At 38.6% G+C, this 15,853-nt stretch overlaps 1 protein-coding gene and 1 non-coding gene across 3 annotated transcripts in view; both read right to left on the bottom strand.

The window, feature by feature from the left end:
• The window catches only part of LOC114702518 (zona pellucida binding protein), a 172,806-nt gene that overhangs the window by 110,190 nt on the left and 46,763 nt on the right, over window positions 1-15,853 (bottom strand). The window lies entirely within an intron of this gene.
• On the bottom strand, window positions 951-1,077 carry LOC114702524. The gene has a single exon (XR_003736005.1). It is a non-coding gene; the product is annotated as a small nucleolar RNA SNORA24 (small nucleolar RNA).

Below are 15,853 nucleotides of genomic sequence, written 5' to 3'. Positions count from 1 at the left end.
ATCCTCTCTAATAAATATTCACACATCTTCATGCCTTGGCATGACTCACAACTCACAGCTCTCACCTTCTTTGAGCTAGCTCTTGCCTGTATCTCCCTACCCCTTTCCATATCATGTATCCTTTCCTTACCACAGAAGTCCTCAGGGTCACCCCTTTCCGATCTTAATATAGTAACTACCTAGTTTCTCTTAACTTTGGAAGGTGAGTGCAAGTCTATTCTTCTGCTCTGGCTTCTTTGACAGGACCTGATGCCAACACTCTGACTTCCCTGTAAGCCTCCTACTAATTCTTGTGATTTCCATCCCAGTAACTTCAACTGAGTTCAGGAGTTTCTCTGCACTATCAACAGACCAAAATAAATATTCCAGGACATCAACAATCAAAATGAACATAACATTTTCAAAGTAAACAGATGTTAGCTACTAAAAAAACAGGAACTCTGTGAAGAACATATTCAGACTCCAGGAAAAAATATAGTTAGAAGATACTGTTACAATCGTGGGAATATACAGGCTCATTTTTTTTCTGGAACACTTTAGTAATAATTTAGAAAAACACTCCCAACAAGCTGGTCATTCATGGTTGTGTTTTATTTCATAAAAATTTATTCGACATTTATTTCATGGAGATACACAGCAAATAAAGTAGGAGTGAAGATACCCACATTTCTTATTTTTTCATCAGTTCACATTGTTATACACACACCTCTCCAAAGTTATTAATAATAACTGATCAACACTTGCCAATTTAATCATATGTGACATTTGAAGTAAAGGCTCCAAAGATTTCCTTTTTCTTTGTAACTATACTCAAATGCAAACTTTATTTTTGTATCAGAGCCTATTGACAATAAGACATGATACCTTGTGGAACAGTTAGTTCTCTGTCATGTGAAGACAGACAATATGGTCTCTGGTCTTTCAAATACAGAAGTGTGTTGAATAGTAAAGAATGTTACTTGTACAAGTCCAAACCTAATATCATGTAAAGGCTAACAGCTTTTCCAATAGTAAAAAGCTCTTCTATGGCTCGAAAGAGAACATGTCACACCTGATGGGTCCCAAAAGTGAATGGAGTACAGTTATAATGTTTAAATACAATTCATTACTATACTTGGAATATAACCAACACAGTTACAAGCAACATAGCAGAAGTGTTTGTTTTAAGAATCTTTTAAATACTGACTTTTAGTGTGTGTGTGTGTGTGTGTGTGTGTGTGTGTGTGTGTGTGTGTAAAATAAGTCTAATTAAGGAAAACTTAAGAAAAAAATGTGGTGATATTTTATTTGTATTCTATTTGTATGTTGATAAATAGAGTTTGCCTGGAGGTCAGAGGACATAGCCAGCCATAAACAAAAGTCGGACAGTGGTAGAACACACCCTTAATCCAATAACATGGCAAGCAGAGTCTCTGTGTGCTCAAGGACACACTAGAGAACAACCAAGTGTGGTGACACATGCCTTTCATTCTAGTACCATCCATAGAGACCCGGAGGTCTGTACAGACAGGCAGTGACAAAGAAGTGAGGTAGCTGGGCTAAGAGCCAATGAGAAGACAGAACAATAAGCCAATAAAGGCACAGGTTAGACAGGAAGAAGCCCTCTCTCTAGGGAAGCTACAGCAGCATGTTGAGCTAAGGTTAGCTGGTAGCTCTCACTATTTCTCTGATCTCTACAGGTTTCACCCCTGTATTTTGGGCTCTGTGTTTTTTATTTAATAAGACTATTTAGAAATTTGTCTACAAAGCAACAATGAAAATTATTGAAATAAAGAAGCTGGGAGTAGATATACCTCAATATCCAGTTATACCACTCTTGGACACATATCCAAAGGACCCTATATCCTACCATGGAGACACTTGCTCAACCATGTTCATTACTGCTCTATTCATAATAGCCAGAAATGGCAAAGAGTCTAGATATCCATCAATGAATGAACAGATCAAGAAAATATGGTACATTTTACACAATGGAATATTACTCAGCTGTTAAAAGAAACAAAAACATGAAATTTGCAGGTAAATAGATGAGGCTAGGGGAAAAATATCACCCTGAGTAAAATTACCCTAGACCTAAAAAAACAAATATTGTACGTATTCTCTTATATGTAGATGCCGTCTGTTAAGTCTTTGAAAAACAGGCTACAATATGTATAACCACAGAGGTTAGTATCAAGTAAGGAACTGGAGGGGGTGAGGAAAAAGAAAGGAAATAGTAAGGGGGAATAGAATATATAATTAATATATAATTATAGATGGATATATGGGAGACATAAACAGAGAGGGGAGAGAATAAGGGATAATAGAGGAAATATGAGGAGGGACAGCTAAAATTAAAGGCCATTTGAAAGTTCATATAGAAATCTACTACAGTAGAAGCTTCTTAAAATATATACATATATGAAAAAAATCTAATTGGAATCACCAAATAACAGGAGAGAACTAGCCTGAACTAGACATCTCTCACCACCAAATAAGACATTCAGTGCCAGGAATGGGTTACATCTAGTTGAGTTGTTGGTCAAAAGGGCCCCATGGAAACCTCCAAACAGCCCAGACTGTCTTCCCAAGTCTTTAGTTGCTCTCTACAACTACTAATGGCAAAACACTACTGATGAAGATAACACCTAAGTAATTCATTAAACACAGAGAAGTCGGCCTGCTGCCTATCTGGAACCTTCACTCTTACTAACTAGTGAAAGCTACTCTGCATGCTACCAGAGGAGAAAGCTAACTACCAACCCATCCGGGACCCCTGCAATCTACAATGGTAAGCTGCCTGCACGATACACTGGTGCAATAGCACCACAAACGCCAAGAGTAACCAACCACTATCTGATTAGATTTAAGAACCAATCCATGTGATGGAACCCATGCCCAACACTATTCAAGAACTTGAGACTGAACAGGCAATGCACCTAGGAGAAGACCAGATACTATTGTTCTGCTAAAGGAATATAGCAATGAAATGACTCCTAATAACATTCCGCTATACTTAAAGATCAGTTCCTTGCTCAGCCATCATCAGAGAAGCTTCCTTCTGCAACAGATGGGAACAAATATAAAGACCCACAACTAGACAATGTACAAATAGGAACAGACCTTGAAACACTTAGTCCTAGATGGAATGTCTCCATCAAGTTCCTCTTCTCAGGGCTCAGTGAACCCTGCAGGAGAGGACTGAGAAAGATTGCAAGAGCTAGTGAAGATGGAAGACACCGTCAAAACAAGGCATTCTAAACACAACAGGACTGACACACATATGAACTCAGTGAGAGTGTGTCAGCATGCACAGGACCTGCACAGATCTAAGCCAGATAAGGCCCCAGCACTGAGCAGACACAAGCCCACATCCCTAACCTAGACGTTATCTCCAATTAACAACTGCTCACAAAGGAAAATTCTTTTTCTCCAATCGAGTCTCACTGGGTTTATAAACCACACTTAAGGTCAAGCCCTATGTCCAGTAGTAGATGTCAACACAAAACGTTCTCAGTGGTATCTCTGGAGGTTTGTTGTCTCATAATTCTTTGGGCATTGTTTTGTTTTATCTTGCTTTTTAGTGTTTGTTTTTGTTTTACCTTACAAATCTTATATTTTGTGTTTTTGTGAGATTTTTCTATGTGCAAGTGTGTGTGTCTCTGTATTTGTATATATTTCCTGTGTTTTTTTCCTTGGGTCCATGTTTTTGGTCTGTTCTATTCTGGTTTCTTTGCTGTTGTCTTTTAGTTATCTGTTTTCTTTGCGCCACCACCACCTGGCTAGTTGTCTGTTTTCTAATGAGAGAGTGGGAAGAGTGGATTTGGGCGAGTGCAGAGTTAGGGGGGGATCTGAGAGTACTTGGGGAGAGAAAACTGAATCATAAAAAAATATATATATATTTTCAACAGAAATTAAAATTATAAAAAAGTTATACCAAATCAGGTAGCAGTGGCGCACACCTTTAATCCCAGTACTCGGGAGGCAGAGCCAGGTGGATTTCTGTGAGTTCGAGACCAGCCTGGTCTACAGAACAAGATCCAGGACAGGCACCAAAAGTACACAGAGAAACCCTGTCTCATATAACAAACAAAAAAAGTTATAACAAATAAAGCACAGTATATAAGAACAGATGTATGAACAGATCAGTGAGTCTAGAGAAAAATGGATATATGATGAAAACAGTATCTTTAGTTGGTAGGGGAAAAAAGACACATCACTATTAATTATGATCAAAAATTTAACTCAATATATAGGCAAAGTTGAAATTACATTTATACTTTACATTATATACAAAAGTAAATTTCAGGTATACTATTGTCTAAAAGTCAAATCATTATTTAATTGAAATCTGGAACAATATTTTTGTCTCTGAGTTATCAAAAAACATTTAATGTCAAAAGTACACATGAAATATTGATTCTTTAAATATTAATAATTTCTGTTAATCCTATATGCCTGAAACAATTAACAAATTTAACTTTAAGAAGTCACTTGTAAAACCAAAGATAATCAACTGGAATAAATATAAATAAATACAAATACAAAAGTAACACCTATAAAAATACAATTGAGCAAAATCATGGACAAAGGCAACTTAACTTTTAACTTAGAAGTGGAAGTGTTGAGTAATGCTTTGTACTGTAAGGACACGGGAAGATGGGCTGCACTAGGCTCAGCTACTAGAGTTGTGAGTGGTGTGTGAGTGACAGAAATAATCATGTCCTCTAATACTGAACCTCTACTACTAGATGAAAAAGACCAAATAACTCTCTGAGTAAGTGTGAAGACAGACATATAAAATGGCATTAATCACACACACATTAAATGAAATGAACTAAGGTACAATAAAAAAATGTAAATAAATTCTCAGTGAAGAAAATTAATGTCCAAGTGAATAAAAACCAAAACTTAACTTGAACTGAAAATAAAAAAAAAAAAAACAAACACATGAAAGAGGATCACAGACTAGGCCAAAAATATGGCCAAAAATAGATACCAAAAGACTGAGCAACATACAAAACTCAAGGCATTAACAGGAAACACAGAGAGCCAGAAAATATGAAGCTACAGTACTTAAACTTCTAATACCAACCTAAAGTTTGGTAATTAAAAATAATCTTTTATAAAGACATTACCTACAGAATTAAAATGATAACTTTAAGAATGACTTTAATATTTTCCAATAAAATGAGGCAATAAACAGGAGATCAGTTACTATCAAGTTTAAAAGTTGCAGCCGATGAAAGTAGCAGAGCAGTGAAAACTAAAAATCATCCCATTTATGAAACGGATGAAAACAAGAATTTCTAGAAATCAAGAAATTAAAGACTTCAACAACCTAGAAAAAATTAATACAAGAAAAGCAACAGTGAGGATCCAAAAGCTCAGACCTCCAGGAGAGTGCTATTTCCTACAGGTCTCCCCTCCAGTACAGATGTCAGCACTCTTTCCAATGTGCCCAGGGGATGGCCGTAAGCTTGGGACATGGACTGTACACCGGGACACAAACCAGTGGCCTTCTGGAACAAGTAGAAACTTTCCCAACCACTGATCATCAAACTCATGGGGCCAGAAGAGCCTCTGGGTACACAAAGACAGGAAGATTCTACAATGTACAGTTTATCAGAACCAATTGCCTTTTTTTTCTCTTTTCTGTGGTTGTTAGGATGCTATTTGGCTTTGGTTTTAACTATATTTCTGCATTTGTTTTGTTTTGATATTCTCGCTATTATAAAACTTCATTTTTCTCCTACCTGAGTGGTACTGGAAAGTAAGCTCTCAATTTCCTTCATAAAGTAGGTAGTCACTATAAAGACCCCATGAAATAAATATGCATTCCTAAGCATACACAAACTGCAACTCAGAAACACACATACACACAAATGTAAGAAGAATCAGTAAGAAAAACAACTTCTCTGAAAGTTCCAAAGCTCTCAATAACTACATCTGAGGATGCTGACATGGCTAAAATGACAAAGAATTCAAAAGTCTTGCTTTATAAATGATGATTGACATTAAATAAGATTCAAACAGATTAAAGAAGTCAGTTCAAGTCCTGGATGAGAAAGGCAACAATCTAGACAGAAAATCAGCAAATAGACAGATTCTTAAACAAAATATATAAACAGAAATTTTGAAATGAAAAACTCATTATAAAGCATCCTCAGAAACTAGAATAGGCATAAGAAGGAACACAAGAAACTGAAGACTGAGTTCAGAATTAGTGTGTTCATATAGCAACAAAGAAAAAAAAGCAACCAAAACCAAACCAAAGACCTCTGGAACATGAGTTATATGAGGAATTTAGAAACCCTAAAAGAACTATGACACCAACAACAATGCCAAAAACAGAAATGCAAGAAAGAACACTCAAAACTATAAAAGAGATATACCAAGGTAATAACAGACTTCTCAGCAAAAAAAAATCTAAAATCCAGGAGAACATGGCCTAATATATTTCAAGCCCTGAAACAAAATAATTGTGCACCAAGACTACCAAATCTAACAAAGTTATCCATTGAAAGTAAAGAATAAATAAAGATCTATGATAATCTTAAACTAAGCAATTCCTAAACACAAAACCAGCAACTACAGAAAAAAACTTAACAGAATAGGAAACAGAAGATACAAGCACAGTAGCTCAGGAATAAACCTCACTAGCAGAATAAGTAGCAAATGATATTCATGTTTTATTAATTCAGCAAGCCAGAAAACCTCTCAGATGAAGAAAGATGTTAAATACCTCTTAACAGTAACCTTAAATGTAGAGTGAATGGATACTTTAAAAAACAATATCCACCTACTTTCTCTATTTAAAAAAATTCACCTCACTTGTAAACACACACATTACAGTGAAATGATAGGAAAAATGATATTCTAAGTAAAGGAAATTTGAAACAAATTAGGAGCTCCTACCCTCATACCTAACAAAGCACATATCCCAGCCTAAATAAAGGTAACCGATCTTCACAAAGATGACTATAATAGATATGAATTAAATACTAGCTTACCTAACTTCATAAAACACTTTCAAACATAAAGAGAAAGACAGGTCTGGAAGAGTAGTAATGGGCAATTTCAATACCCCATTCTCATTAGCCAATAGATTAATCATTCAGAATAAATAAATAAATGGAAAGCCAGGGTTAAATAAAGAAAAATTAATTTAACAGGCAGACATCTATATGATATACTATCCAATAGCTGTGGAATATCTTTCCAAACAATACAACAGACTTATTGGACCATAAAGCCACTCTTTTTGTTTTGTTTTGTTTTGTTTTGGTTTTTTTTTTTTGGTTGTTGTTGTTGTTGTTGTTGTTGTTGTTTGAGACAGGGTTTCTCTGTGTAGCTTTGCGCCTTTCCTGGAACTCACTTAGTAGTCCAGGCTGGCCTCGAACTCACAAAGATCAACCTGGCTCTGCCTCCCGAGTGCTGGGATTAAAGGTGTGCGCCACCACCGCCCGGTTAAGCCACTCTTAACAAAGGCAATAAAAGCCAATAATTTCTACTATATTGACAGATTATGATAGAATAAAATGAGAAATCCATACTAAGATAAACTATACAAATACATGGAGACTTAATAATGAAATCTTGATTCATCTGAGTCACTGAAGAAATCAAGGAGAAAATTTAAAAATTCCTTGAATCAAATTAACATGAAAATGAATCATAACCCCTAGGATACTGTAAAGGCAGTCATAATAGAGAAGTTTGTAGCTGTAATTGATTATATTCAAGATTTAGAAAGAACTTATATAAATAATGATGGACATTAAGGTGATTAAAGGAAAACATAAGCCAAACCCAAAATCAGCAGACATAAAGAATAAATATGGACTAGATCAAACAGGTAAGCCAACTGAAGACCTTCAGCATTCCCTGCTCTCCTCAAAATCCCTAGACTAGCTCATCAACAGAACACCTGCTGCAGCCTTCCTTCCCCAACTGCCCATATCTCCTATGGATCCCACAGATCTTCCTCTCCTAATTGCCCCCAGATCTGTTGATTTATCCCAGCCCCCAACTAACCCACAAGCCACTCCTGCTAGGAAAGTAGATAGGTTGACTGCAGATCTTCACCTTTCCTTCTGCTCTTCTAGTCCCAATCACCCCCTCTCTAACCCCTGGTCTCATCCCCAAGTCTGTAGCAGAAAATCTGCTGAAGTGTCTCTTTCCTCTATGACTCCATCCCCAATAAATAACAAGGGTCTTCTCCAATCTTCCCCAAGTTCACTCCATCATCCTAGCCTCCAACACCAGCAGCCATTCCTTGTTAGCACATCAACTAAGAAACCCAGGAAAACAGAGGAAACAGAAAGAAAGGAACAAGACACCTTCGCAACAAAGACAAAATCAGAAATCAGCACCTATTCCTATTATCATCCCAATCCCAGATGTCTAGACACCAGTGTAAAAACACAATATTAGCCATGGCAGTATGTCTACAGTAGAGACCAGCTATCCTACCACAGCAGGTCCTGAATATTCCAACATAGCTGAAGCACAAGAAAAAGACTTAAAAACCACCTGTATGAAGATGATAGAGGTCCTTAAAGAGGAAATTGATGAATCTTTTAAATCCAAGAAAACCAAACAAACAGTAGGAAGAAATGAATAAATCCCATAAATCCAGAAAAACAAAAACAGTGGAAGGAAATAGAGAAAAAAAACTGTTCAAGACCTGAAAATGGAAATAGAATCAATAAAGAAATCCAAAACTGAGGGAATTCTGGAAATGAAAAATTTAGAAATTCAAACAGGACCTACAGAGGCAAGGTTCACCAACAGAATATAAGAGATAGAAGAGAGAATTTCAGGTGTTGAAGACACAATAGAAGAAATGGATACACCAGTCAAAGAAAATATTAAATATAAAAATCTGACATGAAACATCCAGGAAATCTATGACACTATGAAAAGATCAAATCTAAAAATAATAAGAGTAGAGGAAGGGAAAGAATCACAGCGCAAAGACCCAAGAAATATTTTCAACAAAATCAGAGAAGAAAATTTTTCTAACTAAAGAAGGACATGCCTATCAAGCTACAAGAAGCTTCTACAGAACACAAAGTAGACCGGACTAGAAAAGAAAGTTCCCTTGCTACATAATATTCAAAACACTACGCATACAGAACAAGGAAAGAATATTAAAAGGAAATATGCAGATCCCTGGGCACCAGCCACTCCAGGGAAGACCTGCCCAACTTGGCCCCAGGTTCTGGCCACTGGGCAGGTCCCCTTCTAGCCCCACCAGGAAGGATCCCCTTCTCCTAGCCCTGCGGCAGCTCGGGCAATCTCTACACCCTGCCCCCACGCCCATCTGCCTGAGACCCCAGCCACTTCCTGAGACTTAGAGACCGGCCCCCAGCTCCCATCCTGCCCCTGACTTCCCTTCTGGACCAGAGGTAAGTATCCAGGCCCAGCCTGGATCCCATCCGTGGGCACCAGCCACTCCGGGGAAGACCTGCCCAACTTGGCCCCAGGTTCTGGCCACTGGGCAAGTCCCCTTCTAGCTCCACCGGGAAGGATCCCCTTCTTCAACACCCACCCACCCCCGCCCCCCGTGTGCAGCCCCTGCAGTCTCCATGCCCTGCTCCCACGGCCATCCGCCCGAGACCCCAGCCACTTCCTGAAACTTAGAGACCATCCCCCAGCTCCCATCCTGCCCCGGACTTCCCTTCTGGACCAGAGAGAGCTCCCATCCTGCCCTGGACTTCCCTCTGGACAAGAGCTCCCATCCTGACCTGGACTTCCTTTCTGGAAAAGAGTGTACATCCTGCCCCGGACTTCCTGTCTGGACAAAAGCTCCCATCCTGCCCCAGACTACCCGTCCAGATAAGAGCTTCCATCCTGCCCCAGAGTTCCCATCTGGACAAGAGAGCTCCCATCTGGACAAGAGAGAGAGACTTCCTGAATCTCTCAGCTCTGTATGAACCAAGTGCACTAATAAGACCAAGAACGAACCACAAGGAGATGGGCATATGTCAAGGCAGAAGTACATACAACAAAATGAAGAGCAATACAGCATCACCAGAACCTAGCCCACCTCCAACTTCTAGACCTGAACATCAAAAATTGGAAGAAGCAGAAGAAAACAGCCTTATGAATAACATCATGAAGAAGGTAGAGGCTTGTGTAGAGGAAAAGGCAAAAAAAAAAAATGGGAAGAACGCTATAAACAACTAGAGAAAAGGACAAACAAATTAGAAGAAAACAATAAAGTCCTGGAAGAAAACAATAAAGTAATGAAAGAAAATCATGAAAAAGCAATGAAACAAATAAAGGAAACAGTCCAAGACCTGAAAAGGGAAATAGAAAAAATGAAGAAGACACAAACAGAGGGGAATGCTGGAAATAGAAAATCTGAGTAAAACATCAGAAACTTGAGATGCAAGTATAACCAACAGAATGCAAGAGATGGAAGAGAGGATCTCAGGCATTGGAGATACAGTAAAAGAAATAGTTTCATCAGTCAAAGAAAACACTAAAGCCAACAAAGTCATGAACCAAAATGTCCAAGAAATTTGGGACACCATGAAAAGACCAAACCTACAAATTATAGGGATAGAAGAAGGTGAAGAATACCAACTCAAAGGCACAGAAAATATATTCAACAAAATCATAGAAGAAAACTTTCCCAACTTAAAGAAGGAAATGCCTATGAAGATACAAGAAGGCTATAGAACACCAAACAGACTAGACCCCCAAAAAAAGTCCCCTTGCCACATAATAATTAAACAGCTAAACGTACAGAATAAAGAAAGAATATTAAGAGCAGCAAAGGAAAAAGGCCAAGTGACTTATAAAAGCAAACCCATCAGAATAACACCTGATTTCTCAATAGAGACTTTGAAAGCCAGAAGGACCTGGACAGATGTAATGCAGACACTAAGAGACCATGGATGTCAGCCCAGACTAATATACACAGCAAAACTTTCAATCATCATAGACGGAAGGAACAAGACATTCAAAGACAAAGCCAGATTTAAACAATACCTATCCACAAACCCAGCCCTACAGAAAGCACTAGAAGGAAAATTCCAACAAAAGGAAGTCAGATACACCCTCGAAAACACAGGCAATAGATAAAGCCACAGCAGTAAACCCCAAAGAAGAGAAGTACACACACACGACCACCAAAAATAACAGGGATGAACAATCCCTGGTCATTAATATCCCTTAATATCAACAACTTAATTCACCTATAAAAAGACTTACAGAATGGATACGAAAGCAGGACCCATCTTTCTGCTGCATACAAGAAACACATCTCAAATTCAAAAACAGGTACTACCTAAGAATAAAAGGCTGGGAAAAGACTTTCCAATCAAATGATCTTAAGAAACAAGCGGGTGTAGCCATCCTGATATCCAAAAAAATGGACTTCAAACTAAAATCAATCAAAAGAGATCAAGAATGGCATTAAATACTCATCACAGGAATGATCCAACAAGATGAAGTTTCAATTCTGAACATTTATACCCAAACACAAGGGCACCCACATATGTAAAAGAAACATTACTAAAGCTTAAACCACATATAAGACCCCACACATTAATAGTGGGAGATCTCAACACCCCACTTTCACCACTGGACAGATCTCTCAAATCGAAACTTAACAGAGAAATAAAGGACTTAACTGATGTCATGACCCAATTGGACGTAATATATATCTACAGAACATTCCATCCTAACAAAAAAGAATATACCTTCTTCTCAGCACCCCATGGAACTTTCTCTAAAATCGACCACATACTTGGCCACAAAGCAAATCTCAACAGATACAAAACAATTGGAATAACCTCCTGTGTTCTATCAGAACACCATAATTTAAAGTTAGATTTCAACAACAACAAAAACTACAGAAAACCTACAATCTCATGGAAACTGAATAATGCTCAACTGAATCACCAATGGGTTAAGGAAGAAATAAAGAAAGAAATTAAAGACTTCCTAGAGATCAACGAAAATAAAGACACCACATACCCAAACTTATGGGACACTATGAAAGCAGTGCTAAGAGGGAAATTCATAGCACTAAATGCCCACATAAAGAAGTTGGAGAAATCTCACACTAGTGACTTAACAGCACACCTGAAAGCTCTAGAACAAGAAGAAGCAAAGTCTCCCAGAAAGAATAGACGCCAGGAAATTATCAAAGTGAGAGGTGAAATTAATAAAATAGAAACTAAGAGAACAATACAAAAAAATTAATGAAACAAAGAGTTGGTTCTTTGAGAAAATCAACAGGATAGACAAGCCCTTTTCCAAACTAACCAAAATACAGAGAGAGAGAGAATCCAAATCAACAAAATCAGAAATGAAAAGGGGGACATAACAAGAGACATTGAGGAAATCCAGAGAATTATCAAGTCATATTTCAAAAACCTCTACTCCACAAAACTGGAAAACCTAAAAGAAATGGACAATTTTCTGGATAGGTACCACATACCTAAGTTAAATCAAGACCAGATAAACTATTTAAATAGTCCAATAACCCCTAAGGAAATAGAAACAGTCATTAAAAGTCTCCCAACCAAAAAAAGCCCAGGACCAGATGGTTTCAGCGCAGAATTCTACCAGATCTTCAAAGAAGAGTTAATACAAATACTCTCTAAATTGTTCCACATAATAGAAACAGAAGGAGCATTACCAAACTCCTTCTATGAGGCTACAATTACCCTGATTCCTAAAACAAACAAGGATACAACAAAGCAAGAGAACTACAGACCGATCTCCCTCATGAACATTGATGTAAAAATACTCAATAAAATACTAGCAAACAGACTCCAAGAACACATCAGAACAAATTATCCACCATGATCAAGTAGGCTTCATCCCAGGGATGCAAGGGTGGTTCAACATACAAAAGTACATTAATGTAATGCACCATATAAACAAACTCAAAGAAAAAAAAACCACATGATCATCTCACTAGATGCAGAAAAGGCATTTGACAAAATCCAATACCCCTTCATGTAAAAGTCTTGGAGCAAACAGGAATACAGGGAACATACCTAAACATAATAAAGGCAATTTACAGCAAGCGAACAGCCAACATCAAATTAAACGGAGAGACACTAAAAGCAATTTCACTAAAATCAGGAACGAGGCAGGGCTATCCACTCTCCCCATACTTATTCAATACAGTACTTGAAGTTCTAGCCAGAGCAATAAGACAACATAAGGAGATTAAGGGGATACAAATTGGAAATGAAGAAGTCAAGCTTTCCCTATTTGCAGATGACATGATAGTATACTTGAGTGACCCCAAAGATTCCACCCAGGAACTGATAAAGCTTATAAACACTTTCAGTAACATAACCGGATACAAGATCAACTCAAAAAAATCAGTAGCCCTCCTATATACAAAGGACAAAGAAGCTGAGAAGGCAATTAGAGATACATCACCCTTTACAATAGCCACAAATGACATAAAATACCTTGGGTAACACTAACCAAGCAAGTGAAGGACCTATATGACAAGAACTTTAAGTCCCTGAAAAAAGAAATTGAAGAAGATGTCAGAAAATGGAAAGATCTCCCATGCTCATGGATAGGCAGGGTTAACATAGTAAAAATGGCAATCTTACCAAAAGCAATCTACAGATGCAATGCAATCCCCATCAAAATACCAACACAATTCTTCACAGACCTGGAAAGAATAATACTCAACTTCATATGGAAAAACAAAAAACCCAGGATAGCTAAAAGAAACCTGTACAATAAAACAACTTCTGGAGGCATCACAATCCCTGACTTCAAGCTCTACTATAGAGCTACAGTAATAAAAACAGCTTGGTATTGGCATAAAAACCGACATGTGGACCAATGGAATCGAATTGAAGACCCTGACATTAATCCACACACCTATGGACATATAATTTTTGACAAAGAAGCCAAAAGTGTACAATGGAAAAAAGAAAGCATCTTCAACAAATGGTGCTGGCATAACTGGATATCAATGTGTAGAAGGCTGCAAATAGATCCATATCTGTCACCGTGCACAAAACTTAAGTCCAAGTGGATAAAAGACCTCAACATAAATCCAGCTACTCTAAACCTGCTAGAAGAGAAAGTAGGAAGTAGTCTTGAACGCATTGGCATAGGAGATCACTTCCTAAATATAACACCAGTAGCGCAGACACTGAGAGAAACAATCAATCAATAGGACCTCTTGAAACTGAGAAGCTTTTGCAGACCAAAGGATATGGTCAACAAGGCAAAGTGACAGCCTACAGAATGGGAAAAGATCTTCACCAACCCCACATGTGACAGAGGACTGATATCCAGAATATATAAGGAACTCAAGAAATTAGACACCAAAATGACCAACAGTCCAATTAAGAAATGGGCTATAGAGTTAAACAGAGAATTCCCAACAGAGGAAACACAAATGGCTGAAAGACATTTAAGGAATTGCTCAACATCCCTAATCATCAGGGAAATGCAAATCAAAACAACTCGGAGATACCACCTTACGCCTGTCAGAATGGCTAAGATCAAAAACACTGAAGACAGCTTATGCTGGAGAGGATGTGGAACTAGGGGAACTCTCCTCCACTGCTGATGGGAATGCAAGCTTCTACAACCACTTTGGAAATCAATATGGCACTCTCTTAGAAAATTGGGAATCAATCTCCCCCAAGATCCAGCTATACCACTCTTGGGCATATACCCAAGAAATGCTCAATCATACCACAAGAGCACTTGCTCAGCTATGTTCATATCAGCATTGTTTGTAATAGCCAAAACCTGGAAACAACCTAGATGCCCTTCAACTGAAGAATGGATAAATAAATTGTGGCACATATACACAATGGAGTACTACTCAGCAGAGAAAAACAATGACATCATGAGGTTTGCAGGCAAGTGGATGGATCTGAAAAAAATCATCCTGAGTGAGGTAACCCAGACTCAGAAAGACAAATATGGTATGTACTCACTCATAGGAGGATACTAGATGTGGAACAAGGATCACTGGACTGCTACTCACATCACCAGTGAGACTACCTGGAAAACAGGACCCCAAGAAAGACACGAGGATCACCCAATGATGGAGAAATGGCTGAGATCTACATGAACAACCTGGACATGAGTGGGAGTAATGAAGGGCAAGGGTGGTGGGAAAGAGAGGGGGTGATCCCAGCTAGATCAAGAACAGAGAGGGAGAACAAGGAATAGGAGACCATGGTAAATGAAGACCACATGAGAAAAGGAAGAAACAAAGTGCTAAAGAGGCCCACAGAAATCCACAAAGATACCCCCACAAAAGACTGCTGGCAATGGCCGAAAGACAGCCAGGACTGAACTACTCTGGTGATGGGATGGCCAAACACCGTAATAGTTGTGCCAGAAACCCCATCCAAGGACTGGGGAATCTGGATGCAGACATCCACGGCTCACCCCCGAGTCGAGTGCCGGGAGTCTAATTAGTGAGAAAGAGGAGGGTTTATATGAGCAAGAATTGTTGAAACCAAGGTTGGATAAAGCACAGGGACAAATAGCCAAACGAATGGAAACACATGAACTATGAACCAAGAGCTGAGGGACCCCCAACTGGATCAGGCCCTCTGAATAGGTGAGACAGTTAATTGGCTTGATCTATTTGGGAGGCATCTAGGCAGTGGTAACAGATCCTGTGCTCATTGCATGAGTTAGCTGTTTGAAACCTGGGACTTATGCAGGGACGCTTGGCTCAATCTGGGAGGAGGGGACTGGACCTGCCTGGACTGGGTCTACCAGGTCAATCTCATTCCTTAGGGGAGGCTTTGCCCTGGAGGAGGTGGGAATGGGGAGTGGGCTGGGGGGAAGGGGAGCCAGGAAGGAGGAGAACAAGGGAATCTGTGGCTGTTATGTAGAACTG

The sequence above is a fragment of the Peromyscus leucopus genome, chromosome 10 (assembly GCF_004664715.2).
Source record: "Peromyscus leucopus breed LL Stock chromosome 10, UCI_PerLeu_2.1, whole genome shotgun sequence".
NCBI lineage: Eukaryota > Metazoa > Chordata > Mammalia > Rodentia > Cricetidae > Peromyscus > Peromyscus leucopus.
This window is presented reverse-complemented; position numbering and strand designations above follow the sequence as displayed.